A 27,197-nucleotide genomic window follows, 5' to 3' on the forward strand; every position below is an offset into this window, starting at 1 on the left:
AAAGGGTCTGTCTACCCCCTTCTCTCTCTCTCTCTCTCTCTCTCTCTCTCTCTAACCCCCCCTCTCTCTCTCTCTCTCTCTCTCTCACTATTTCCCTCTCATCTCTCTTTCCCTCTCTCTCTCATCTCTCTTTCCCTCTTTCTCATCTCTCTTTCCCTCTCTCTCTCTCTAACCCTTTCTCTCATCTCTCTTTACCCCTCTCTCATCTCTCTTTCCCTCTCTCCTCTCTTTCCCTCTTTCTCATCTCTCTAACCCTCTCATCTCTCTTTCCCTCTCTCTCATCTTTCTTTCCCTCTCTCATCTCTCTTTCCCTCTCATCTCTCTTTCCCCCTCTCTCTCTCTAACCCTCTCTCTCATCTCTCTTTCCCCCTCTCTCATCTCTCTTTCCCCCTCTCATCTCTCTTTCCCTCTTTCTCATCTCTCTTTCCCTCTTTCTTCTCTCATCTCATCTCTCTTTCCCTCTCTCGCTCTCTCTAACCCTCTCCCTCATCTCTCTTTCCCTCTCTCTCCTCTCTCATCTCTCTTTCCCTCTCTCTCATCTCTCTTTCCCTCTCTCTCTCTCATCTCTCTTTCATCTATCTTTCCCTCTTTCGCATCTCTCTTTCCCTCTCTCTCTCTCTCTCTCTCTCTCTCTCTAACCCTCTTTCTCATCTCTCTTTCCCTCCCTCTCATCTCTCTTTCCCTCTCTCTCATCTCTCTTTCCCTCTTTCTCATTTCTCTTTCCCTCTCTCTCTCTAACCCCCTCTCTCATCTCTCTTTCCTAATCTCTCGTCTCTCTTTCCCTCTCTCTTCTCTCTCTTTCCCTCTTTATCATCTCTCTAACCCTCTCTCTCTCTCATCTCTCTTTCCCCCTCTCTTATCTCTCTTATCGCTCTCTCATCTCTCTTTCCCCCTCTCTTATCTCTATTATCACTCTCTCATCTCTCTAACCCCCCCTCTCTCTCTCTCTCTCTCTCTCTCTCTCTCATCTCATCTCTCTTTCCTCTCATCTCTTTTTCCCTCTCTCTCTCTCATATCTCTCTTTCCCTCTTTCTTCTCTCATCTCTCTCTCATCTCTTTCCCTCTCTCATCTCTCTTTACCTCTCTCTCTCTCTAACCCTCTCTCTCTCTCTCTCTCTCTCTCTAACCCTCTCTATCATCTCCTTTTCCCTCTCACTCATCTCTCTCTTCTCTCTTTCCCTCTTTCTTCTCTCATCTCTCCTCTTTCTCATCTCTCTTTCCCTCTCTCTCTCTCTCTAACCCTCGCTCTCTCATCTCTCTCGCTTTCTCTCTCTCTAACCCTCTCTCTCATCTCTCTTTCTCTCTCTCTTATCTCTCATCTCTCTTTCCCTCTCTCTCTCTCTCTAACCCTCTCTCTCACCACTCTTTCCCTCTCTCTCATCTCTCTTTCCCTCTCTCTTATCTCTCTTTTCTCTTTCCCTCTTTCTCATCTCTCCTCTCTGTCTCATCTCTCTTTCCCTCTCTCATCTCTCTTTCCCTCTCTCTCTCATCTCTCTCTCATCTTTCTTTCCCTCGCTCTCTCTCTAACCCTCTCTCCCATCTATTTTTCTCTCTCATCTCTCTCTCTCTCCCTCTATCCCATCTCTCTTTCTCATCTCTCTTTCCCTCTTTCTTCTCTCATCTCTCTTTCCCTCTCATCTCTCTTTCTCTCTCTCTAACCCTCTCTCTCTTTCCCTCTTTCTTCTCTCCTCTCTCCTCTCTCTCATCTCTTTCCCTCTCTCTCATCTTTCTTCCCCTCTCTCTCTCTCTAACCCTCTCTCTCATCTCTCTCTTTCCCTCTCTCTCATCTCATCTCTCTTTCCCTTTCTCTCATGGTCCTCTGTAGCTCAGCTGGTAGAGCACGGCGCTTGTAACGCCAAGGTAGTGGGTTCGATCCCCGGGACCACCCATACACAAAAATGTATGCACGCATGACTGTAAGTCGCTTTGGATAAAAGCGTCTGCTAAATGGCATATTTATGTATATCTCTCTTTCCCTCTCTCCCTCTCTCTCTCTCTCTCTTCTCATCTCTCTTTCCCTCTTTCTTCTCTCATATCTCTCTTTCCCTCTCCCTCTCTCTCTCCCATCTGTCTCTTTCTTTCATGATGCTGTAAAGGCTGTGTAGTCAGTATATAAGGCACCGTCCATATACTGTACACAATTGCATCATCTATACTAAACACAGGCTCAGCAATGATGAACCTACAGTGTATACCACTTCTTATATATGACTAACTGTATAGGCACTAAGCACTGTGAATGGCAATGTTGCACTGTTACAGCATCAAAGTGGATTTGGAAACATTTAATGTATTCCCCATTCAAGCATATATTGAAATTACTACTATTATCTTGTTGTTTGAAAAATGTGTTTTTAAACGGTAAGAGAACGATTACACGTAAGAAATGCAAACACATTTCAAATGTATTTTGCTTTAAAATGTGCTTATATGCAAAACCATCCATGAAAAGTAATGTCCTTAAAAATTGCAATTTCTTGATTACTGGAGGAGTTTAATGTTTTAGGACTGCTTGATGGTGGAGCTGAGGGTGAAACAGTGTGTGTGTGTGTGTGTGTGTGTGTGTGCGCGCGTGCATGTTTAAAGGGAGTATGCCTAGACAGAGGAGAGTGAGAGATCTATAATTAAATAGCCAAGTAAAAATGGGATTATCTTTGGAATACAACAACAACGTCCTTGACACCCATCTCACTCAGATAGAGAGAGAGAGAGAGAAGGGCAAAGAGCAGACACAGTGAGAGAGAGCTGTACAGGGAAAGTGCCTCTATCCAACTACTATTTTAATCATGGTTGATTGACAACATGTCCTCCGCCCTCTGGTCACACGTCTGGTTCTCCAACCTCTGTTTCAGTCCACACAGCTGCTCCTGTCCCATCCTCCTTCCTCTCATTACCTCTCTTCCTTTTAGAATGTGTGTGTGGGGTGTGTGAATGTGGGGGTGGGAGGCAGGGTAGCTCTGTGTGTGTGTGTGTCTGTGTGCGTCTGTGTTATTTGTGAGGAGAGAGGGAGCCAGAGAGTTGCAGATGTCAGGGGAGGCACAGGGGTGTATGGGAGGCCAGTGGACGGAGAGCCAGTGTGACAGCAAAGGGAGTCTGCATGGACTCCTCTCCTAGGGCAGTGTGTGTGTGTGTGTGTGTGTGTGTGTGTGTGTGTGTGTGTGTGAGAGAGAGAGAGAGAGAGAGAGAGAGAGAGAGAGAGAAGCCATTATTTGAAATAATGCATTGGTGTTAACGCTCTAGCTTCTAATTATCCTCCATAGTTTCCAGATTCCAGTCGAGATTCATGGACACTTTCTATAGGTGGATTCTGGATGATGAGGGGGTGTGCCAACAGCTGTTCAGTGTGTAGGTTATGCATGGGTAGCTTTGTATGCAGGTGTATCGAAAGATATGTGGAATGCAGAATTCCTATTCTACCTAATTTATCAGATACACTACACTAGCTCCACATTGTCCAAATGTCTTACGTCCTTCTTGTTTGTATTCTGCCATGCTACTACAGTTTAAAACCCAACGGTCTTATTATATAATGAACTGTGTCTTCATATCAATGGTCTGAAGCAGCTTCCAAATCCTCCTGTCTCTGTATCCTTCATTGTGATCTGGAATTTGATTGATAAAAGCAATATGGGGGATGTGGTCTATGAGCCACTGTCTGTCGCTTGTCTAGTTCTTTTAAATCAGTTCAGATATGCAGTGCCTTCGGAAAATATTCAGGCCCCTTGACGTTTTCCACATTTTGTTAGGTTACAGCCTTATTCTATAATTGATTAAATTGTTTTTTTCCCCCCTCATTAATGTACACACAATACCCCATAATGACAAAGCAAAAACCGTTTTTTTTTTACGGAAATATCACATTTACATAAGTATTCAGACCCTTTACCCAGTACTTTGTTGAAGCACCTTTGGCAGCGATTACAGCCTTGAGTCTTCTTGGGTATGACACTACAAGCTTGGCACACCTGTATTTGGAGAGTTTCTCCCATTCTTCTCTGCAGATCCTCTCAAGCTCTGTCAGGTTGGATGGGGAGCGTCGCTGCACAGCTATTTTCAGGTCTCTCCAGAGATGTTCGATGGGGTTCAAGTCCGGGCTCTGGCTGGACCACTCAAGGACATTCAAAGACTTGTCCCGAAGCCACTCCTGCGTTGTCTTGACTGTGTGCTTAGGGTCGTTGTCCTGTTGGAAGGTGAACCTTCACCCCAGTCTAGGTCCTGAGCGCTCTGGAGCAGGTTTTCATCAAGGATCTCTCTGTACTTTCCTCCGTTCATCTTTCCCTCGATCCTGACTGGTCTCCCAGTCCCTGCTGCTGAAAAACATACCCACAGCATGATGCTGCCACCACCATGCTTCACCGTTGGGATGGTGCCAGGTTTCCTCCAGATGTGACGCTTGGCATTCAGGCCAAAGAGTTCAATCTTGGTTTCATCAGACCAGAGAATCTTGTTTCTCATGGTCTGAGAGACTTTAGGTGCTTTTTGGCAAACTCCAAGCGGGCTGTCATGTGCCTTTTACTGAGGAGTGGCTTCCGTATGGCCACTCTACCATAAAGGCCCGATTGCTGGAGTGCTGCAGAGATGGTTGTCCTTCTGGAAGGTTCTCCCATCTCCACAGAGGAACTCTAGAGCTCTGTCAGAGTGACCATCGGGTTCTTGGTCACCTCCCTGACCAAGGCACTTCTTCCCCGATTGCTCAATTTGGCCGGACGGACAGCTCTAGGAAGAGTCTTGGTGGTTCCAACTTTTTTCCATTTAAGAATGATGGAGGCCACTGTGTTCTTGGGGACCTTCAATGCTGCAGAAATGTTTTGGTACCCTTCCCCAGATCTGTGCCTCGACACAATCCTGTCTCGGAGCTCTACGGACAATTCCTTCAACCTAATGGCTTAGTTTTCACTCTGACATGCACTGTCAACTGTGGGACCTTATATAGACAGGTGTGTGCCTTTCCAAATTATGTCCAATCAATTGAATTTACCACAGGTGGATTCCAATCAAGTTGTAGAAACATATCAAGGATGAACAATGGAAACAGGATGCAACTGAGCTCAATTTCAAGTCTCATTGCAAAGGGTCTGAATACTTTTGTAAATAAGGTATTTCTATTTTATTTTTTTAATACATTTGCAAAAATTTCTAAAAACCTGTTTTCGCTTTGTCATTATGGGGTATTGTGTGAAGATTGCTGAGGATTTTTGTTTTATTTAATCCATTTTAGAATAAGGCTGTAACGTAACAAAATGTGAAAAAAATCAAGGGGTCTGAATACTTTCTGAAGGCACTGTAGGAAAGGTGACAAGGAGAGCCTAGGACACCACTTTAGAGACTATTGACGATTGGACGGAGTGTGTAGTCTAGAGACTATTGCACCCACCTTTTGCTGCTACCACACAGCTTCCCATACTTCAGTGCCCTCTTGTGGTCATCTTCCCATTGCTGCCTGAGAGAGTCCAACCTTATGTAGCGTCCCTGTATGTCAGCAATCCTGTATGGGGTGGTGTGGGTAGCCTCAAGGTTAGAAAGTCGGGCCAGTAGCCGAAGGGTTGCCGGTTTGAATCCCAGGGCTGACAAGAAAAAAAGTGGAGGGAGAGAGATGGCATTTATACCTTAGGTGCCACCTATTGCCATTGTGGCCTTGAGAAAATTGACAATAAAGATCTATTCTATACTGCGATCTGCCATCAAGAGGTCTGAATGTTATGGTACGTACAGGACAGGTATCAGGCTTGTCTTGTAGCTGCAGATTCATGCCCCATCCCTGCTATCCTCTAGCCTGACGACTCACACTAAATTCTTCCGCTGCTAATAATAATATAATAATAATAATAATATGCCATTTAGCAGACGCTTTTATCCAAAGCAACTTACAGTCATGTGTGCATACATTTTTACGTATGGGTGGTCCCGGGGATCGAACCCACTACCCTGGCGTTACAAGCACCATGCTCTACCAATTGAGCTACAGAGGACCACCCATACTCTGTCGTTCACTACATACTTTAGTCAGAGACTGCCATCATTGAAGTTGTTTGTGGTGAGAAAGGGAATGAAGGGTGTTGGATTGTCTCTAACCAATCAGAGTATCAAAGCCAATGACGAATTTTCAAACCGCCGCTTTACCTGGTTTCCACTAGATAGCACAGCCACAAAGTCCTAAAATGGGCTATATCAAAAAGAAATATCGTCTTCATTTAAGGTTGGGGTTACGCAAAAGGTTAGCAGTGTGGTTACGTTTAGGGTAAGGTTTAAAATCACATTTTAAAGCTGCAATATGTAACTTTTTGGGCGACCAACAAAATCCACATAGATATGTGAGTTATAGATCTGTCATTCTGATTGAAAGCAAGGCTAAGAAGCGGTAGAACTGTTCTATTTGCGCTATTTCTATGCTTCCCATGATTTCATTTTTGCCATCTTCAAACAGATGAAAATACAATATTTTTGGTTACTGAAAATATATTTGACAGCGGTTTAGATGGTACGATGACTCTCTACACATTGCTTGTTTTGTCACATAAACTGAAATTAGGCAAACTATTAGAATTTTAGCAAACAGGAAATGGCGGAGCGATTTCTGCATAATGCACCTTTAATAAGATAAATTGTAGAAATAGGAGGGGTTTATGACATAAAAAATGTTGTTGACCAAATTGACCCACATACAAAAACTCATTGCTTGGTGAGTGAAAAAATAAAAGAGCCACCTGCTGGACAAGATCAACAGAAGACAGATTTTGGGCCCATTTATCCCTTCACCTCTTCCACTCTGGTGAAGTGTAGGGGAGTACCATAGAGAATGATAGAGGCCTCTACTAGCCAAAAAGCAGTTTTAGCAAGAGCAGTGCCATTGAGGGATTCCACCATTTTAATGTAGTCAACTGAGTGGGACTTCTAGCTTCATTGGCTGATCCCTCCTGATGACCCAGTTGGAGTCATGTCCAATCGGGTCATCATGGGCCAATCGTTAAGAAGAAAATTGACTACTTTAAAATGGAAATAGACTCAACGGCTGCTGCCCATGCTGTCACAGACGCTTTAATGTCACAGATACAAAGATGAGTCCTCTATCTATCTCTTTGGGAGGTACTCCGATCAAGACTACTTCTGTGGGCGTGGTCTAGCGTTTGGCCAGAGCAAGGAGTCTGCGTAGCCAGGCAAGCGATCCTTCCCCTAATTCACTACAATCACAAAGTAGCCCACTTGTTAGAAGAAAAAATAAATAATGTGTTACTCACTCCTGCTAGAATAGCATTCAGTAGTACTCACCTCACCTAACTCATATCTCCTGTGGCATGACTCACCGCTAGGCAGTTCCGGGCTTGCTCTGAACATGTACGGACTCTCAATGTGCACTGATCAGTAAAGCAATACTGCAGATTTATTAATTATTTTTAGTGAAAAACGTTTTACCAATGTCAACCCCTCTCCACTGAAGATCACCTGCCTGCCCTAATAAAAGCTATTCAAGGTTGTCTCACCACTTACCAAGGACAATGTATGTAGTCTCTATGGAGGATGTCTCTCTTTTGCTCTCTAGATTTTCTTATATAACTAAGCGGGAGGGTAGATAAAAAGGTAGAAGATATACTCACTAAATGCCATTTGATGAGCCACATATGGATGAACCTCAAGAATCTTAGGGGCTGGGTTGTATGAAACGCCTTCTTTACAGTGAGCTCTCGCGAGCGAATCCCAGATGTGACAACGCCTGTGGTGGATTGATAAGGTAGGTAAACTTTTGCAATCTACGTCTGATTTGTATAAGATAAATCGTGAAATGTATGTTATGTAGAAAGAGTACAAATTAACTTTTATATTTGGAACAACTTAGTGTATGTATTTATTTTTAAAAGAACCGCATTAGCAGTTGACAGCTAGCTAACCAGCTGCTAAGAACGTTAGCTAGCTTTTGTTTGTTTTTAACTAGTTAACGTTACGTGCTGAAAGTGTCTACATAGCAGATTGGGAAAATAACATTTTTTTTTGTTTAGTTTGCTTCGTTATGTTTTTTTAAATGACATGGCACTGAAAATGATTGAGGCGAAATGGTTTTACAGGCCTTTTCTGAGATTTAGCTAGCTAACTAGCAAGCTAACGTTAGCCTAGCGAGCTATGATAGGTAGCCAGGTATAAAACGCTCTGTTTAGTCGGTTTGGCAAGCTCTAGTTGAGATTTGGTATGATTAAAAACTTTCCATGAGTGTTTTGCTTTTTTTATTTGCTAGTTAGCTTGCTACCTTCACCTTACCTCGAACTTTGTATGCGGAAGTGACGCTAGCTAGCTAGTAAGCAACAATGTAGCAATTAGCAAGGTTTGAAAGTGCTAACAATAACTATCTAACGTTAGCTGGTTAGTAAGCTAGCTATAATTGTGCCCATATTATTCATGCCTGTTATGGTATAGTGAATAACAATTCGTAGGAAAAAATGTGCTTATTTAAAGTCAGAGGTTGCCTAGCCTACTTCCCACAGCGTTTGCTTGCCTGCAATCCTCCTCTAATAGTTAGCGTTATTCACAGTCTGAAACGATGCCATATTTTTTGGGAACGGGTCTCAGGACCTCTGCAAGGCAGAATGTTTTGTCTGTTTTTATTGGACAGCATTTAGAATTAGTATTGTTGTTAATTACTTCTGTCTTACTCCTAGCCCAGCCCAGAACCGTTAAAAATTATAAGACCCTCATTGATGTAAACAAGAGATACTCTATGTAATATAATAATATGCCATTTAGCAGACGCTTTTATCCAAAGCGACACAGTCATGCGTGCATACATTTCATTTGTGTATGGGTGGTCCCGGGGATCGAACCCACTACCCTGGCGTTACAAGCGCCGTGCTCTACCAGCTGAACTACAGAGGACCACTAATGACGAGTTGGTCTTCTCTGCTCTAAGAGCCAATTTATGCTTGATCCGAAAATGTAGTCTGAGGAGCTGTATGGATGGTGTGACGCAATGGCGGGTCCTCTGGAGGCACGCAGAGGCCAAATTGAGCTCTGTACCGCATCGCCTTGGCCTCTCAAATTTTGTAACAATGCGGAGGGCTTGGTATAGCTCCGCGTTTAGGTCCTGTATAAATACAAACTCACTTCCTTGACAACCGCTCTGCGCTGCTCCACGACGCGCAAAAAGTATGTTTGCTCTGATTTCTGCGAAAACATATTGACCATGTAGTGCCTTTAACAATGGGAGTCGTTGTCGCAACAGGGCTCCGACAGACCAAACCCCTATTTCCGTGGTTATTTCCGTGGTTATGGTTCCAGAACTGACACACCCACTCATTTTAAGCCTACACATTTTAACAACATGCTGGTCGCGTGGTTTCAAACGTTACATAGGTACACAAATATCTGGGGTGAACCATTGATTAGAAATGGCATTTAAAAAACGGTGATATATTTAAGCAAACCCCCGAGGTGCCTTATTGCTATTATAAACTGGTTACCAACATAATTAGAGCTGTAAAAATAATTGTTTTGTCATACTTGTGGTATATGCTCTGATATACCACGGCTTTCAGCCAATCAGCATTCAGGGCTCGAACAACCCTGTTTATAATAATGAAAAGAGGGTACAAGAGTGTGGACATACCTGCTTCGTCCTGCAACGAGCCATTGTTTACAGACAGATGGCTTGTTGCGGAAACTTCTGTAGCCTGGCGTCCTTGATCAACCAAATTGAAACTATTTGGTTTCACCAAAATAACATTTCCAGTCAACAGAGGCATATCCAATCTCTCTAGGAACAATACTTACAATTCATCAGGTTGAATGTGTATTTCGCTATCAAATAAGCATTTAAAACATTTCTATCCAGGGTCTCCCATTTTCCGCCTGTAGGAGTGGTAAATTACGTGGTAGTTTACTCTCGCGAAACTGCGTGATCTAGAATGAACTACAATGGCAGCTCACAGGCGCAAAATGGGAGACCCTGAATAAAAACGTGTTTTAAACTTGTATTTGTTGGCGAAGGACCCATTCAACCCGGCGTATCGTAAATATTGTTCCTACAGATTTTGGATATGGCTCTGTTGACTGAAACGTTATTTTGGTGAAACCGAATAGTGTAGATTTGGTTGATCAAGGACGCCAGGTTACAGAAACTTCCACAATGAGCCATGTATCTGTAAACAATGGCTTGTTTCTGGGCAATGCAATATACATACCTGAGTTAGGGGGCAAACAAACTACTCATCTGATACAGCAGGGCGGATACGCATGTAAACAGACACAACTCCGATATAAAAAAAGTTGCAGAGGTTCCACGTGTATACTTATGTCAGTACATTCGTAACAGCATTACGAAACTTCTATTAGGCCTATATCAAATAAACCACACTTAGCAAATTAGCAATAAAACATTTTAGTTTGCCCAAATCTGACACACTCATAAACCAGGTTTCCATCCAACCTTTTTATGCGTGTAAAGTACATGTCGGATAAAACATGTCAAGACCGGCGTGATGGAAACAGCTAATTTGTCGGTACACTTTCCAAATGACGACAAAACAAACGCTAGACAAGGTGGAAACCCTTTAATGCACAACTATAATAACCATCATATTGAAGTAAACTATGTTGTGTGGTCCTCCCACTACGACTCAGGAAAGCATGCAGTTTATTAGGCTACAGATGAAATAAGTTATGATGAACTTCACAGGGTGGTGAAAGTGCAAGGTGATGAGATTGATGCTCCTTTTCAATAAATATTGAGGGTCTTATTCTGGTGACATGGTGAAATAATCCATAATAATCTAATCGTGTAGGTAGCCTACCCGCACTGTATCTCCGCGCTGTTGGCTAGAACGCACGTGCCAAGACCAGAGTGGGCACATTCGCTATATAACGCAACATTTGTTGTGACAAAACCATCAGAGTTGAAAATGCGATGAAAACCCATTTATCTGGTATTTTTCATCTCAGGTGGAAACATTTGCATATTGTTTTTATACAGATTTTGGGATATTCGCATGAAAATTGGTCGTCAATTGGATGGAAACCTAGCTACAGACCTGAATACAAGTCCCCACTTGGTCTGTTTATCTCTGTATCTCGCGTGGACAGATTTTGATGGGAGTGGAGCCTCTCGCTTCACCTCTTCATCTTTGTGTAAACCCTTTGCAATTGTCCTTTAATTTACCAAATGAACAGGTATGTGTACTGCTCAGCAACATACTGGTCACAGGGCCTTGTGCTGTAAACGGTGTATTACACAGCCTCCCCTGTTTGGACTGTCTGACAGCCTATTGTGTGCACTTGAGCTATCAAGATGCGTGGAATTCTTACCACTTGTTATTCACAAACGCACTGTTGGGTCTGTGGCCAATGGGTCATACAATGGTGGTGTCTGCTCTCTCTCATGCCCACCCTCTCATGATGTGTATTATCTTCTCGCTCTCATTCTTAGTGTGATAAACCAAAGATGATACACCTCTTCTCTAAGTTATGACTACAGCTACCAAAAAGACAGTTCATTTGCAGATTTTTTTTGTCTTCCCCGATTGGTCTGAAGTTTCACTCGCATAAGTATATTCAACCCTGTTTATGTCTCCCTCCCTCCATCCATCCAGATGCAGACCATAAAGTGTGTGGTGGTGGGTGACGGTGCAGTGGGAAAGACCTGCCTGTTGATCTCCTACACAACCAATAAGTTCCCCTCGGAATACGTCCCCACGGTGAGTGGTACTGATTGGAGTGTTGTCAAGAAAGGTCTTTGAGTGGGGCATGGCCAAGTGTCAGGGTTTGTCAAGTGTCTAGGATAAGGGGTATGCAACAGGAGCCACTGCAGTTTGTGCCGTTTGTTCCAGACCATTTCTAACACATTTCTGATTCAACTAATCCATTTTAAACCACTATTGAATGAATCCGGTGTGTTTAGTGCTGAACAGGAACAAAAGCCTCCACACACTGTCTGTAATTCTTTATGGCTGGAGTTGCCAATCATTGATCTGTGCAGAATCTCAAATATAGAATGGGTTTTGATAAGAGAAGGTATTTGTTTTCTTGCTGAAAAGAGCACCCCTTTGAGGAAGAGCCAAACTCGTATGGAATTGGTTGTCAGTTAGCCCATATCAGCTATCAGTGACTGACATAACAAGAGAGAAACTGTAGAAATTGCACCTTGTGTATTCTACTATTCTAACTCGCAATATTAAGTTGACTGAGTTCCCAAAAAACCCACAACATTATTTTGGGGGTGGGATGGGGGGATTTATCCGAGGGCCTTCAAAAAGGGGGCCGCCAGTTGTCCATCCCTGAGGTAGCCTAATCCTATAGCTCACCAACTTGGGTAATCAGTTATCAGCACAGTGCTGTACCAGAGCCTGGCAGAGAGAGTCTGTCGACTCAGTCCTCTTTCCAGTCAGGCCCAACTGGGTGTGTTCATGTTGTTGGCCTGTAAAACAGACCCAATTGTCTCCATGATGTTTGTCTGTCCTTCTGTACTCAGTACAGTGCACTCTTCTCATAAGAATCACGTGGCAATTTACGATTTTTAATTCTAAGCAGATGACTCAAAATCCTCAAACAATGCACAGTGTTGACAACTACTGGTTGATTTGGTAGGTATTTAAATACTCTTACATGTACAGAAATAGGCTGAGATTACCTGCAATTGGCCTAGTGTAGGCTTATATTAGATGCATGTAGTGCATTCTTATAACCTAATTTATTGGTGAATACAGTCCTTGTACTACTGCATTTGGGAGTTGAAACATCTGAATATTGGTATAGTGTGGACAGTCGCTGTTGTAGAGGCAGGTTTTGTTTTTACCCACCATTCTCCATGGTATTAGGCCTAGCTCTGTCCAAACACATTATTGTCATGGTGATCAGAGATGTGTTTTTGACTTTGCTTGGTTGCTCTTCAATGTGTGCTGCCTGCCGCGCCTTTCCACTGCATGCCCCAACGCCTCACTGTTTTTATGTCTAAACTTGAACTGCCCTAAGAAGCACGGCCTCCCATGGTTTCTCAACCCAATAGAGACCGAGACTGTTCTCTCTCTGGATCAGATAACGGATAAGTTGACCAAGGGTGTTTGGCAGACTGAAGTCCATAGTTGCATCTTAATAGTCGAAAGTGTCTTCCTCGTCTCCTCGCTTTCGTCTTTCAGCACTGATGTGTAAAGAAATAGGCCTATGATATATAGCCTACCTCCTGGGAAATTGCTTTCACCTCTCCAGTTCTTTCATATTCAGACAGTATTCAGTAATTCAATAGTGTTGTCACGATACCAGAAGTTTGACTTCGATACCAGGTTTAGTATCACGATAATCGATACCATCACGATACTCAATACCAAAATGATACCACAGCAAAAAAAGACAGTATATTAGCCAAAGTGCACAGATGAAAAACAATCTGTTTCCTTTCCATTTGGGACTTATTTTATTGTACTGATCAACAACATTGGCATAAAATAAGCAATCTCTTATTTTATAAAAGTGTGCGCTGTCTCTAAGACCTAATGACATCATTCACACACACAGTGAGAGAGACGTGACCTAGGCGAGGAAGACTAAGTGAATGGGTAAATTGTTTTTTTACATTGCCCGGTGCCCCGGGCCGGCGAGGTTTGCTCATTTCGACCATTCCATTGATCCTAAGGAGAAATCTCCACTCACCCGGGACACGCAAAATGAACTTGCCCAATGAATAACGTTTTTTTGGCAGTGACTGTATGGTTTTTGGTGACAATCAGCTTTGAAATAAGCATATTTAGCGTTATGGTTTGCATATTATCACAAACACAGTACTAGGGTAGTGAATTGATGTTAGCTTCAGCTGTAAACTAGCAAGGAAAGTTGGCCTACAAAGCTGGAAGCTACCGGTATCTTCTTGCGTTGTAAATTGTTCTAGCCTTTAATGGGACTGTTTTGCGAACAGTAATTAACAGTTGCAACATTTCTATATGCCGTGTTGCATTATTAGTGTGTTAACTTCTGTGCAGCAAGAGTGTGGAGCTAACATGATACAGCCATAACTCCCAGTGAGTGCAGTGATTCCTCAGGACAGGCTAGAGCTAGCAATGAGTAAGTGGAGCAGGCACAGTACGCTCGCGCTATAAGGTGACATCAGCTTCACTGATAGACAGACTTGATCCTCTCTCAATCAGTAGACGACGTGTGACACATTTGATAGAAGTACCGAAAGTAACAAACCAAGTACCAAACCGTTTTTCATGTTCTAGTATCGAAAAAGTACAGAAGTTTCGGTATACAGTGCAGCACTAGTATTCAGTCATTTTCAGTGCAGTTAAAGGAGAGGTGACAAGGAGAGGAAGACATTTTAGACCATTGAGATGCACCCCAACTCTAGCAAGCATGACTTGTGGGTAGGGCTGTAAGGGTACACGCATTCGTACGGAACCGGTACCTCTGTTCGGTACGCACTGTGTACCCGAATTAATACATAAAGAAATGTCAAAAAATGAAAACACTATAGGCAATGCCTACGCTGCGTTGTATGAAGTTGCCTTGAGAGTAAATCTGAGCTGAGAAAACATTGTAGGGTATTCTGTTAAAACAACTACAGTTATGCGCACGTTGTAATCAAAATTCTAATCTTAATTTCAAGATATCCTTCTGTGAGGCGCAGCCGGGAATTCTGTTGATGGGGAGTGGTGGGATCGATAAACCATAATTGGTGGATACCAAAATGTTGGCTTCACAGTCGATTACAACAGCGATCGACAGAGTTGTGGATAAAAAGTTAATAGTATGTTCTCCACTGCTCAAGGAGAATAGCCTATGCAGAGTGGCGCGTGTAGCTTGTTGTTTTTGTCGGCCAATCACAAGTCATCAAAGCGCCAAGTCATAGAGCCTCCGTGTGTGGCAAAGCAAGTTAGGAGATTATCTAATCAATGGAAGATGGAATTAGTTTAAATGAGAAGTATATACTATAACGAACAAGAGTTAACAGGTAGGCAGTTATTTAATCATTTGAATGGAGGTGTTATTTGTAACTAACTGTAGGACAGGAAGAAAACACGCATGACTGTAAGTCGCTTTGGATAAAAGCGTCTGCTAAATGGCTTATTATTATTATTATTATTATTAAAACGCATACAGACTCAATTAGACTAGCTCGCAGGCTAGCTCTTAGCTAGCTATTTTAGCCAACTAATAATAATAATATAATAATAATAATAATAATAATAATAAGCCATTTAGCAGACGCTTTTATCCAAAGCGACTTACAGTCATGTGTGCATTCATTTTTACGTATGGGTGGTCCCGGGGATCGAACCCACTACCCTGGCGTTACAAGCGCCATGCTCTACCAATTGAGCTACAGAGGACCAACTACCTTCTCCCACGGTTTGATGCAGTCAAGAGAGGTACTACGTAATCATATAGGATGATAAATAACCTAGCTATGACAAGCTAGAAGTTTAGTCTACTAGCGCCAGTCGGCTCGGTTGGTTGCTGCCTCTACCTTGCTCCCGGTCACTGTACACACACCGCAAGGCCCCTCCTCCGCCTGCTCTCCCTCATGCTGTATCAGCTCTGGTTAATAAAATAGCTTAGAAATTGACTTTTCTGCTGCTTCCCTCATTGATCCAACCACGTCTATACAGAACCTGTCGTCCTCGGGTCCATTCAGAACAGGTCTCTGTATTGAAAAAAGTATTTATGCATATTTGTTCAGGTGGGACAGTATAAAACAATTAATATATATATATATATATATATATATACATTGTATGCACTCACTAACTGTAAGTTGCTCTGGATAAGAGCGTCTGCTAAATGACTTAAATGTAAATGTACTTGTGGGTGCATCTCAATGGTCCTCTCCTTGTTGCCCAGTGAGGCTCAAATTCAAGTGTACTAGGATGAGGCCTGAGATGAAACAGGGAGTGGACAGCCAGGGAAAAAGGTAAATTGGTGGTTTAGTGACTACACAAGGCAGGAATGTCAGGAATCTCCCACCCAAATTAAAGGAATGTCCCTCATGCGCCACACTAAAGTAATAGTAGTTAACACTGTTGCTCATTCCCAGGTGACAGCCATAAGACAGCCATCCTTTTTATATAGAATGCCAGCAGTGATTTAGTGTTTCACACTAGTCCACATTTTCCAAAGCAATGTCAAGAACTGCCTACACCATTTTCAGTCACTTTTTGCACCCCACCTAAGTAATGGTGGGAGAAACACTGGTTGGGCTAAAGAGAGAATGTGTTTTTTACAAATTTCCTTCAAAGTTTGCTGACCTAAAAATAAGCTTGAAAATGATACTGCCCATGAACCTGCGCTACGGTAGTCACTGTCTACGCAGTATTGTGTGACGGAGACAACATGAGAAATGGCAATGCCATTCAGCTGCATTTGGGACAAAGCATAGTTGTTTCATCAGCACATATAAATGAGTCAGACAGTTTCTCATTCTTACTGAACAGTAGGTGGCTTCATTGCCTCTACAGGGAGGCACCTTAAGAGGAACGCAGTGAAACATTCTGAATTTATTTTATTTATTTAACTAGGCAAGTCAGTTAAGAACAAATTCTTATTTACAATGACTGCCTACCCCGGCCAAACCCGGACGATGCTGGGCCAATTGTGCGCCGCCCTATGGGACTCCCAATCACGGCCGGTTGTGATACAGCCTGGAATCGAACCAGGGGGTCTGTAGTGACGCCTCAAGCACTGAGATGCAGTGCCTTAGACCGCTGCGCCACTCGGGAGCCCATTGGTACCCTACGTACGCAACACAAGAATGCGTACCATTTTGCGTAGCTACTTGTAGTTCTTCCATGCGTACATATGGTATAAATCAGGGCTTACTTAGTTGACAACATGGTTCCCTTTGACCACCTGACACTCTAAGTGTCATAGACTGTTCTGTCAAGGGAACCAAAGTGAGGGGTTTTCATGTGTTGTGTATATAATGGGAAATTGGCCTAGGTTATGAAACTGAACCTAGCCACAGCATGACCATATTCCTGTATCCATACCTGTACCATATAGATTAAATGGTTACAAAGATAGGAAGAGGTCTGTCTGTATTAAAGAGATGCTCTGCTTTTTTTCACCACACTCTACAAAGCAAGTCCTGCAGGCTCTAGTTTTATCGTATCTTGATTATTGTCCAGTCATATAGTCAAGTGCTACAAATACATACCTAGTTAAGCTGCAGCTGGACCAGAACAGAGTGGCATGTCTTGCTCTGCATTGTAATCAGAGGGCTAATATTAATAGCATGCATGCCAGTCTCTCTTGGTTAAGAGTTGAGGAGAGACTGACTGCGTCACTTCTTGTTTTTATAAGAAACATGAATGTGTTGGAAATTCCTAATAGTTTGCGTAGTCAACTTATACACCGTGCTGACACACACACTTACCCACCAGACATGCCACCAGGGGTCTTTTCACAGTCCCCAGGTCCAGAACAAATTTCAAGGAAATGTACATTATTGTAAGTGAACAGAAAACCTGGTTTAAAAAAAACAAATAAAGCAACACCTCACGGTACAACGCCTCTCCCCCATGTGACCTACTTATTGTGTGTATGTACTGACATGTATGTGTAACTGATAGATGCACACACACAATATACATGTTAATGTTTTTAAATGTATGTAAAGTCTTTTGTCTGTAATGTATTTTTCATTATGTGTCGGACCCAAGTAATACTAGCTGTCGCCATTGGAGTCGGCTAATGGGGATCCTAATAAATGTAATTATGTAGGACTACTGTGAACTCGCACTCTGTGGAAATAAATAATCTAAAAGAATCCATCCAGTTTTGAAAATGTTGGTTGTATTGTGATCCTTATTTCCTTGCTATTGATTCAATAAAGAAATTGTTCACAAAAAAAGTTAATAATTTATACAACACAACACAATTCCACAGATGTCTCAAGTTTTGAAGGAGTGTGCAATTGGCATGCTGACTGCAGGAATGTCCACCAGAGCTATTGCCAGAGAATTGAATGTTCATTTCTGTACCATAAGCCACCTCAACGTCATTTGAGAGAATTTGGCAGTCTGTCCAACCGGCCTCACAACCGCAGACCATGTGTCACCATGCCAGTCTAGGACCTCCACATCTGGCTTCTTCACCTGCGGGATCGTCTGAGACCAGCCACCCGGACAGCTGATGAAACTTTGGGTTTGCACAACCGAAGAATTTCTGCACAAACTGTCAGAAACCGTCTCAGGGAAGCTCATCTGTGTGCTCATCGTCCTCACCAGCGTCTTGACCTGACTGCAGTTCGGCGTTGTATCCGACTTCAGTGGGCAAATGCTCACCTTCGTTGGCCACTGGGAAGCTGGAGAACTGTGCTCTTCATGGATGAATCCCAGTCTCAACTGTACCGGGCAGATGGCAGACAGCATATATGGTGTCGTGTGGGCGAGCGGTTTGCTGATGTCAACATTGTGAACAGAGTGCCTCATGGTGGGGTTATGGTATGGGCAGGCATAAGCTATGGACAACGAACACAATTGCATTTTATCGATGGCAATTTGAATGCACAGAGATACCGTGACGAGATCCTGAGGCCCATTGTCGTGCCGTTCATCTGCCTCCATCAGCATGATAATGCACACTCCCATGTCACAAGGATCTGTACACAATTCCTGGAAGCTGAAAATGTCCCAGTTCTTCCATGGCCTGCATACTCACCAGACATGTCACCCATTGAGCATGTTTGGGAGGCTCTGGATCAACGTGTACGACAGCGTGTTCCAGTTCCCACCCATATCCAGCAACTTCGCACAGCCATTAAGGAGTGGGACAACATTCCACAGGCCACAATCAACATCCTGATCAACTCTGCAAAGGAGATGTGGCGCTGCATGATGGTGGTCACACCAGATACTGACTGATTTTCTGAACTGCATGAACTGTAACTCAGTAAAATCTTTGAAATTGTTGTGTTTTATGTTTTTGTTCAGTGTACATAGGAGAGTCACAGCTTTGTGAGTATGTCATATATTTCTCACCTTTTAATATTGAGTTCATGGCACCACTTTACAATCGGAGCAGGCTATAGTTAGTTGAATCGCCTGCGGAGCGTTCCATTTGCAGTGAATAGGACTACATCAAGTAGTCTAGGCCTAGCGCTGGAAAGTTTTTGTAGGACATTAGCCTAGATTTACTGTTAGATTAATCAATTAGCCTACATGGCTATCTAGCAGCAATATCATATTTAGAGTTAGCAATCTAGCTAAGTGTTTTGAGTTTCCACTTCCTCAGGTGGTGAATAATATAGCTTATACAGTGAGGGGAAAAAAGTATTTGATCCCCTGCTGATTTTGTACGTTTGCCCACTGACAAAGAAATTATCAGTATAATTTTAATGGTAGGTTTATTTGAACAGTGAGAGATAGAATAACAACAAAAAAATCCAGAAAAACGCATGTCAACAATGTTATAAATTGATTTGCATTTTAATGAGGGAAATAAGTATTTGACCCCCTCTCAATCAAAAAGATTTCTGGCTCCCAGGTGTCTTTTATACAGGTAACGAGCTGAGATTAGGAGCACACTATTAAAGGGAGTGCTCCTAATCTCAGCTTGTTACCTGTATAAAAGACACCTGTCCATAGAAGCAATCAATCAATCAGATTCCAAACTCTCCACCATGGCCAAGACCAAAGAGCTCTCCAAGGATGTCAGGGACAAGATTGTAGACCTACACAAGACCATCGCCAAGCAGCTTGCTGAGAAGGTGACAACAGTTGGTGCGATTATTAGCAAATGGAAGAAACATAAAATAACTGTCAATCTCCCTCGGCCTGGGGCTCCATGCAAGATCTCACCTTGTGGAGTTGCAATGATCATGAGAACGGTGAGGAATCAGCCCAGAACTACACGGGAGGATCTTGTCAATGATCTCAAGGCAGCTGGGACCATAGTCACCAAGAAAACAATTGGTAACACACTACGCCGTGAAGGACTGAAATCCTGCAGCACCCGGAAGTTCCCCCTGCTCAAGAAAGCACAAATACATGCCCTTCTGAAGTTTGCCAATGAACATCTGAATGATTCAGAGGAGAACTGGGTGAAAGGAAAGTGTGGTGGTCAGATGAGACCAAAATGGAGCTCTTTGGCATCACCTCAACTCGCCGTGTTTGGAGGAGGAAGAATGCTGCCTATGACCCCAAGAACACCATCCCCACCGTCAAACATGGAGGTGGAAACATAATGCTTTGGGGGTGTTTTTCTGCTAAGGGGACAGGACAACTTCACCGCATCAAAGGGACGATGGACAGGGCCATGTACCGTCAAATCTTGTGTGAGAACCTCCTTCCCTCAGCCAGGGCATTGAAAATGGGTCATGGATGGGTATTCCAGCATGACAATGGCCCAAAACACACGACCAAGGCAACAAAGGAATGGCTCAAGAAGAAGCACATTAAGGTCCTGGAGTGGCCTAGCCAGTCTCCAGACCTTAATCCCATAGAAAATCTGTGGAGGGAGCTGAAGGTTCGAGTTGCCAAACGTCAGCCTCAAAACCTTAATGACTTGGAGAAGATCTGCAAAGAGGAGTGGGACAAAATCCCTCCTGAGATGTGTGCAAACCTGGTGGCCAACTACAAGAAATGTCTGACCTCTGTGATTGCCAACAAGGGTTTTGCCACCAAGTACTAAGTCATGTTTTGCAGAGGGGTCAAATACTTATTTCCCTCATTAAAATGCTAATCAATTTCTAAAATTTTTGACATGTGTTTTTCTGGATTTTTGTTGTTGTTATTCTGTCTCTCACTGTTCAAATAAACCTACCATTAAAATTATAGACTGATCATTTCTTTGTCAGTGGGCAAACTTAGAAAATCAGCAGGGGATCAAATACTTTTTTCCCTCACTGTATATGCACAAAGATGTTGGAAAATGATCTGAAGAGCCAAAACATCTCTTAATTCTGGATCCTATTTTGACAAATTGCACATCAAAATATCAATCATGCATTTCCTGGATATGTTAGATGAAATGGCTTACTTTTTTAATCATAGGCTACCATCTCAGTTGTGTTACTTGGCACTGGAAAGAAATGGTAAAATACTCTCTATTGTATAGTACAAGACATTCTACTGCAAGGATCACCAACTAATATTCAGCTACGGCCCAAATTATTTTTTTATTGAGCGGCTGGTCAGGAGGCCAGAACATAATTACAAATAATTAGTAGACTGCAAATTGACCGCAAGAAGCCCGGTCAGATATAATATTTGAATAAAACATAATAATTTCAAACCTTGCTTACATTTGTGTATATATAATATATCTGTCTATTATGTGTGGGAATACTTTGGAACAGATTTCCCAGATTAAAATCACTTGGAGCTGATGTGCTGGTGTTTTTAGTATTATATGTCCAACAAGTAAAAAACATATAGATAATTATTCATGTTTTTGCTCAGAAAACTTGGGGGGGGGGGCAAATAAAATCACCCGTGGACCGCCAGTTGGGTAACCCTGTTCTGCTGTATAGTACAAGACTTTCCAGAGGTTTGGAATGAGGCAAAACCTGCCACACACTCATCTGATATCTAATAGTGAAAGAGGACACTTAACACAGTCATACTGACACCGGATAGGAACATCAAAAATAAAGTATTGAGCAACTTTTGGCCTTTAAGCACTGCCTCAATGTCAATCAGACAGTTCTGTGGTTGCCATGGCACCGTGAAATAGCCTAGGCAGAGACCTCTGTAAATATTGTACATGTTTTGATATTTAAAAAATATATGTTTTGTTGCATAAAAAAACTAATATTTGGGGGGTTTTGATTGCTCTGGGTTTTGTTCACCTACATCTGGTTGTCTTGACTCACAGAGTTGCAGATCTGAGATGAAATGCCTACTTGTTTGGCTTGATAGCTAGTGAGCTACCTAGTTAGCTGGCTATTTGGATGTAAATAATGCAGCGCTGTTGTTTTTTTTTCATCTGCTTGGAAAGACAACAACAACTGCATGCGATGTCCAGGGATGGCAGAGAAGGCTAAAGGACTGGTTCCTAACTACTGTCTGTGTGGTGGCTTTTGAGCGCTTTTTCAGCAGCCATGGCATTACCCAGGTGGGTGCCACATTTTCGGCAATGGAGTACCAGTACCTGCGGAGAAGCGGCTTCTGTGGAGGAACTGAAGGTCAGCGAAACCAGTGGGGTGCCCTGACAAAGAGCTTTAGGGCCTGTTTGTCAGACTGCATTTGTTTCTCCCTGGATGTACCAACAATGCCCCCTTCACTCAAGCTATACTGCCTTTCCAGCCCACTGCCTCAACTCCCTTTCCATCATCCGGAACCAACAACTAGCGAGACTTTTCAATCTCCATCACATACTTTTTTATTCCTGGACTACAATGGAAATAAGGCAGACTTTTTTGTGATATCCCTGTCATGTTTTTAAAATGTATACTGCGTATATACACTACCGGTCAAAAGTTTTAGAACACCTACTCATTCAAGGGTTTTCTTTATTTTTACTATTTTCTACATTGTAGAATAATAGTGAAGATATCAAAACTATGAAATAACACACATGGAATCATGTAGTAACCAAAAAAGTGTTAAACAAATCAAGATTCTTCAAATAACCACACTTTGCCTTGATGACAGCTTTGCACACTCTTGGCATTCTCTCAACCAGCTTCACCTGGAATGCTTTTCCAACAGTCTTGAAGGAATTCACACAATTGCTGAGCACTTGTTGGCTGCTTTTCCTTCACTCTGCGGTCCAACTCATCCCAAACCATCTCAATTGGGTTGAGGTTGGGGGATTGTGGAGGCCAGGTCATCTGATGCAGTACTCCATCACTCTCCGTCTTGGTAAAATAGCCTTACACAGCCTGGAGGTGTGTTGGGTCATTGTCCTGTTGAAAAACAAATGATAGGCCCACTAAGCCCAAACCAGATGGGATGGCGTATCGCTGCTGAATGCTGTGGTAGCCATGCTGGTTAAGTGTGCCTTGAATTCTAAATAAATCACAGACAGTGTCACCAGCAAAGCACCCCCACACCATAACACCTCCTCCTCCATCCTTTACAGTGGGAAATACACATGCGGAGATCATCCGTTCACCCACACCGCGTCTCACAAAGACACGGTGGTAGGAACCAAAAATCTCCAATGTGGACTCTAGACCGAAGGACACATTTCCCACCGGTCTAATGTCCATTGCTCTTGTTTCTTGGCCCAAGCAAGTCTCTTCTTCCATGAAGGCCTGATTCACACAGTCCCCTCTGAACAGTTGATGTTGAGATGTGTCTGTTACTTGAACTCTGGGAAGCATTTATTTGGGCTGCAATTTCTTAGGCTGTTAACTCTAATGAACTTATCCTCTGCAGCAGAGGTAACTCTGGGTCTTCCATTCCTGTGGTGGTCCTCGTGAAAGCCCAAAAAAAAAAACTTGATGGTTTTTGCGACTGCACTAGAAGAAACTTTCAAAGTTCTTGAAATGTTCCGTATTGACTGACTTTCATGTCTTAATGTAATGATGGACTATCATTTCTCTTTGCTTATTTGAGCTGTTCTTGCCATAATATGGACTTGGTCTTTTACCAAATAGGGCTATCTTCTGTATACCCCCACTACCTTGTCACAACACAACTGATTGGCTCAAACGCATTAAGAAGGAAAGACATTCCACAAATTAACTTTTAAGAAGGCACATCTGTTAATTGAAATGCATTCCAGGTGACTACCTCATGATGCTGGTTGAGAGAAAACCAAGAGTGTGCAAAGCTGTCATCAAGGCAAAGGGTGGCTATTTGAAGAATCTCAAATGTATAATATATTTTGATTTGTTTAACTCTTTTGGTTACTACATGATTCCATATGTGTTATTTCATAGTTTTGATGTCTTCACTATTATTCTACAATGTAAAAATTAAAGAAAAACCCTTGAATGAGTAGGTGTTCTAAAACTTTTGACCTGTAGTGTGTGTTTTTTTAACTGGCAAATAAAATCAATCGATCAAAACTCAACATGTTACGTTGAAATCCCTAATGATTTATCATTTTTCTCTCTCTCTTCCTCAGGTGTTTGATAACTATGCGGTGACAGTGATGATCGGAGGGGAGCCCTACACTCTGGGGCTGTTCGATACAGCAGGTAAAACAAAATGGCCGCTCTCTGCTACATGAGCGCTTCCTAACTACAGTGTCTTGAGCCTCGACTTGTAATACCTTCTTCTCACTCACCATGGTCTGCCTGTATTATTTTCACATGGTGCTTACGTGGGCATTATGGATCGTGTTTCTCGCCAGGCATCTAATCGTTTAACATTGCATGGGTAACTCACCTTGTGCACTAGCCTATGTAGTGATAGCATGTACCATGGTGTCTAAACTAGTTTTTGTGTTTGTGGGTTAGTCTACTGATGTGTTAGTCCACTGAGCTCAAATATTAGCTAGATAATGTAGAGCCCATTGTGTAGTTGCTTATTTAGGCTTTTTCTTGCATATGAAAGGGATCCTTGATGTAAAATCCTAAAAATGTTGCTGTCTCACTCTGTCACCCTCCCCAGGTCAGGAGGACTATGACCGACTGCGACCGCTCAGTTACCCCCAGACAGATGTCTTCCTTGTGTGTTTCTCTGTCATATCGCCCTCCTCCTTTGAGAACGTCCGTGAGAAGGTGTGTGTGTGTGTGTGGAATATAACTTTATTGTCCATTGGTTAGAACGGACATTCGTTTTCGGCCTTTCCCAACACCCCCAGATACAAACACACACACACCTGTGACTTTTTTCTAGCCCATGTCTTTACACCTGTGTTTCTCTGTAAACATAGCATTGTGTTCCTCTTCCGTGTGTGTTGGGGTTAGTATTCTTTCTCTCCCCTCTCTTTTTCTCTCTCGCCATTACTCACACCTGCATAATTAAGCAATAAGGCCTGAGGGGGTGTGGTATATGGCCAATATACCACGGCTAAGGGCTGTTCTTATGTACGACGCAACGCAGAGTGCCTGGACACAGCCCTTAGCCGTGGTATATTGGCCATATATCACAAACCCAGAGGTGCCCTATTGCTGTAATAAACTGGTTACCAATGTAATTAGAAGAGTATATATTTTGTCACACCCGTGGTAGACTGTCTGTAATACCACGGCTTTCAGCCAATCAGCATTCAGGGCTCGAACAATCCAGTTTATAAAATTATATATAACATGAAACACTCCCATACTCAATGGCCATAATATACAGCAGGATCAGAACCCGGGTGGGATCCTAATATGCCCCCCTCCTCTCCCACAGTGGGTCCCAGAGATCTCCCACCACTGTCCGCGTACACCCTTCCTGCTGGTGGGCACCCAGATGGACCTGAGGGACGACAGCAACACGGTGGAGAAGCTGGCTAAGAACAAGCAGCGGCCCCTGGCCCCTGAGAGTGGAGACAAGCTGGCCCGGGACCTCCGGGCAGTCAAATACGTGGAGTGCTCCGCCCTCACCCAGGTTTGTGTGGGTGCGTGTGTGTGTACGTGTGTACATGTGGGCGAGAGATACAATCTCTATCTACTAAGTCTCTGGCCCTCATTCAGGTAAACAGGAAATGGTGGGTGTAAGTGACTTGAATGGTTTCTGAAAAGTACCTTCCTCTCACTCTATCGACCTCTGTCCTCCTTTGTTTTGATAGATGTCATATTTACTCACTAGGAACTACTAGCGGATGATGGCTACTGTCGACAGCATTTCAAATTGCAACTGTGGACATTTTGAAATTAGGACAGTGGATCAATTAGTAAATTGACCTCTCTCTCTCTCTCTCTCTCAGCGAGGTCTGAAGAACGTGTTTGACGAGGCCATCCTAGCTGCGCTGGAGCCGCCAGAGACCAAGCCCAAGAAACGCTGCGCACTCTTATAAAACATTTTAAATGGGGCCAAAGAACCAGGGGAAAGACATAACAGGAAAAAAAGAGACAGGCGGACATGGGGAACAGACAGAAAGCTGGAAGGGGTGTAGGGGGAGGGAGCAAGAGGACAAGTGAGACATTCGTTTAATAGTGCCTTCAGCAATAGAGGTGGGGAGGGGCGATGTTGGGTGGATGGGTAACAAACAGAGACATAGAAATACATCCTAATATATAATAGAATGTATATCTATGTTTCTTGTAACAAGCTGATCAATTCTCTTCCTAACCAGTATAGTCCTTCTTAAAAGGAGAACGACAGAGCAATATAGGGAAGAGACAAGGTTTTGAAACCTCTATTGCCTTAAAGTTACAGTACAAACAAAATAAGTTAGACAAGAAGAGGAAGAGACGGTGTGGAATTTATTTTGTGTTTGTTTGATGATACTAAAACTGACTGGAAAAATTAGCTTAAACTGCGCAATCTAGACGCACACACACACACCGGTCCTTTACTCCCTTCAACCCACAACTGCTTTTTCTCTTTCAAATTGTCCGCCTTAGTTTTGAAAATCCTGCTTCTTCCAAGATGAACTCTTCTTCTTCACCCACTATTTGCCATCACCGCTCCAATGAAAACTACAAGCGCTTCTTTCTTCTTGGTTTTCACTGCCCCCTAACATGAACTGAATTTCAACTTACTTCCTTTTTTTTCTTCCATTTATTGTTTTGGAGATTATGGTGTATTAATGACGATAATAAGAGTATTATATATTTTTTTGGCTCTTTATTTCCGGGGATACCCCTAGTGGTTAGCGATTTGGACACTTGAATTGTTTTTTATATGTTTTTGTTATTATTTTGATGGTTGTGTGCCAATGTGTTGAGTGTCACTGGTTTCATTTGACATAACAATCATAATATGCCACTAATGACTACGTAGCTGGTTGTGATATCAGTAGTAATAACAGCAAAAAGCAATAATGGTTATGAGTAACAATAATAGCTCTGTTGAAGCATCCTCATCCGGTTGTTTGAAATAAAAAAATTACTTTAACTTGAAAATGGTCTCTAACTTGAACTATTCTCAATTTCCCCATAAAGCATGTATGTGTATACAGTTGAAGTCGGAAGTTTACATACATACAACATAGCCAAATACATTTAAACTAACTTTTTCACAATTCCTGACATTTAATCCTAGTAAAAAAGTCCCTGTTTTAGGTCAGTTAGGATCACCACTCAGAATAATAGTAGAGAGAATGATTTATTTCAGCTTTTATTTCTATCATCAAATTCCCATTGGGTCAGTAGTTTACATACACTCAATTAGTATTTGGTAGCATTTCCTTTTAAATTATTTAACTTGGGTCAAATGTTTCAGGTAGCCTTCCACAAGCTTCCC

General features: G+C 42.6%; 2 pseudogenes across 2 annotated transcripts in view; one reads left to right on the top strand and one right to left on the bottom strand.

The window, feature by feature from the left end:
* LOC311110411 (gamma-enolase-like) overlaps positions 1-7,653 on the bottom strand; it is a 25,454-nt pseudogene extending 17,801 nt beyond the window's left edge. The window contains exons 1-2 of the transcript XR_014615255.1: positions 7,593-7,653; positions 5,375-5,564 (exon numbers count right to left, since the gene is read on the bottom strand). The product of XR_014615255.1 is annotated as a gamma-enolase-like (transcript). The remainder of the gene's footprint in view (positions 1-5,374; positions 5,565-7,592) is intronic.
* Positions 7,638-26,857, top strand: LOC311110422 (cell division control protein 42 homolog; annotated as a pseudogene). Its single transcript, XR_014615256.1, has 6 exons — positions 7,638-7,726; positions 11,568-11,672; positions 23,983-24,055; positions 24,471-24,580; positions 25,200-25,397; positions 25,717-26,857. The product of XR_014615256.1 is annotated as a cell division control protein 42 homolog (transcript).
* Positions 26,858-27,197: the final 340 nt, after the last annotated feature.

The sequence above is a fragment of the Coregonus lavaretus genome, assembly GCF_964263955.1.
Source record: "Coregonus lavaretus genome assembly, chromosome: 3".
Lineage (NCBI taxonomy): Eukaryota > Metazoa > Chordata > Actinopteri > Salmoniformes > Salmonidae > Coregonus > Coregonus lavaretus.